Genomic DNA, 2,562 nt, shown 5'->3' with positions numbered 1-2,562 from the left:
TCGAAACGCTACCCAGCTAATCGCATGCGAAGCTTCATATGAAGCAGACGACTTGGAGCGATGATTTGAGAATTTAGCTTCCCTAAATGAAGTCCCGAGGATCGTCAGTGGCTCCCGAAGGATCCGATTGATCGGTGCCCTATCTATCTGGAGAGCTCGTCTTTGTGGACGGACCAGCTGGAACTGGAAAATATTTTCTTTTTGACACCATCCTTGCTACTTTTCGTCAAACCGGGCGTATAGGGCTTGCTGTTGCTGGGAGTGAGATAGCAGCGCAGCTTATAACCGGCGGCCACAGAGGCCATACGACGTTCTGGCTCCCGTTGGGTCGAGATGAAATTTCTACGTCCAACTTTGGTGTTTGGCCTTCCGAATCTGTGTTACTGAAACCAATGTTTGGGATGAAGTACCAATGACACATCGTTTCCAATACGAAGCTGTGGATCGCACACTTTGAGGATTGTTTAAGAAAAATAAGCCGTTTGATGGTGTGACGATGCTACTTTCAGGAGATTTCGCTAGACCCTTCCTGTTTTTCCTCGCGCCGGCCTTGCTCAGCTTCGTTGAAGAAATCAACACTTTGGAGACACTTCGAGCGCTTACGCCTTTCTACAAACATGAGAGTCCAGACCGCACTGAATGTCCAGATAGCTGAGCAGGTACAAGCGTTTCCAGATCACTTGGTGCGCATTGGAGACGGAAGGCACGAGACGTCTTCGGAGCTAGAGAGGGACTTTGTCAAGATTTCACAGGGCATCTTAATTGATGATGGTTTACACGAAGAAAGATAGGGAGGTGATGTCGATGGGCAAGCCGCAATGGCTTCGAGCCTTTCCCGGTTAATTGACACTGTTTACGAGGATTTCAACGAGGGACACCAACCTGACAGTTACTTCGCAGAGCGGATAATTCTAACACTCAAAACGCCGACGTGTTAGCCATTAACGATATGATTCTTGCCAAACTCCCTGGGGATGTGCATGGGTATCGATCAGTGGATACGCTAGACGGTGTCGAGCAGCAAGAACGCAGCGACCTGTACCCTCCTGAATTCCTTAACACAATTTCACTTAGCGTTATACCTCCTCACAAGCTTCGCCTGGAGACCGAGACACCGATGATGCTGATTCGAAACATTAACACGAAGGAAAACCTTTGTTACGGGACCAGATTGCGCGTTGTATCTTTGCAAAGAAACTGCAGGGAGGCTGTTGTGGTGTTAAATTTCCGACGTGAACTCTAGCTACAAATGTAGCTATGAAGCTCCCACAACAATACGTCCGCAAGGATAGCAAGCGATCGTTTGGGTGGACCTGAAGACCTCAGTTCTCCCCTTGCACCGGGATAGACTGGACCTTGTAAACTACTTATATAGGCCAACCAGTAAAAATAAGAATACGCTACTAGCATGAGCAAAACTAATAGGTGCTACGAATCCTCGTGGCCCCAACAGTGGAAGGGTACCGGGCACGGGTAAGCCTTTTACGAGGTCACCGAATGTTTAACACTCGGTTGGAAGAATAAAAGGGATGCAATACAAGCACTCCCAGTCGTTCAAATAGGCAACAATAAGCCGTCACGTAGAAACTCCCGATAGTAATAGGTCAATACACACACAGTCTCTTGGCCTTGCCGGATGAACCCTCGCTACTGAGCTGTGAGCTCACCGACAGGCATAACACACTCAAACAAGATTGACCAGCTGTAGCCGGACGTCGCTCTGTGTGCTTGAGTGGAAATTCATTTCTGTATTTATGTTTGCCCTTTCGGCCCTATTCCTAAAAAGAATCCTAATCAAATCTACAATTATCAAGTGAACTATGATCCGTTATGGATCTTCTTGTACGCCAAGCGTCGTCTGCACCGTCGATGACCATCTTTAACAGCTCGCGCCCTGTCCCAGACGGTGAACGTGCCTTCAAAGGGTCGCTGAGTCTTCCGCGAACTCATCCCAACCGCCACCGAGGGTTCGTATCGTAGATGGTCCGTTCTTGGCCGCTGAATGCGAATCCGGCCAGTCCATTATTATAAATAACGACAGCCTGGATTGAGTGACATCTAGACCGTATCCAGTATCCGTTGAGTGTTCGGTAGTGACACCGTCGAGTCTCTTGCACCTTGAAGTCACCGTACATCACGTGACTGAGTGTTCGTCGCTTAAGCATCTTCGACGCTGCCAAATCTTTTTCGACTGGCGATTATCTGCAACTCTGGAGACATCACTACACCACAACTGACCCTGTCGCAACGGAAGTCTCGGTACTGGTGCGCGTTGTGACATTTCTTCATTCTCTAAATCACCGAAAATAAAAATAAATAAGCCGTAAGATTGCCAAGCGTCAAAATATGGCCATAGTTCAAGTGTCCCAGTGTCGCTAACCCCGCCGAAGGTGTGAACGCGAGCTGCTGGAGGTAAGTCAGCCCATCTTTCCTGTGAATTACCCGTACCTTTTTCATCACCATGTATCCCTCATCTTGTTTCACAGGAGGGCGGGACCGAGGTTCCGAACGACCCTCAGCCTGCACCACTTGCTTCTTCACCAAGTGGAACTCCGGTACTTC

This window comes from Phytophthora infestans, genomic scaffold (genome assembly GCF_000142945.1).
Source record: "Phytophthora infestans T30-4 supercont1.6 genomic scaffold, whole genome shotgun sequence".
Classification (NCBI taxonomy): domain Eukaryota; phylum Oomycota; class Peronosporomycetes; order Peronosporales; family Peronosporaceae; genus Phytophthora; species Phytophthora infestans.
The sequence above is the reverse complement of the archived record's forward strand: the minus strand, read 5'-3'. Positions refer to the sequence as shown.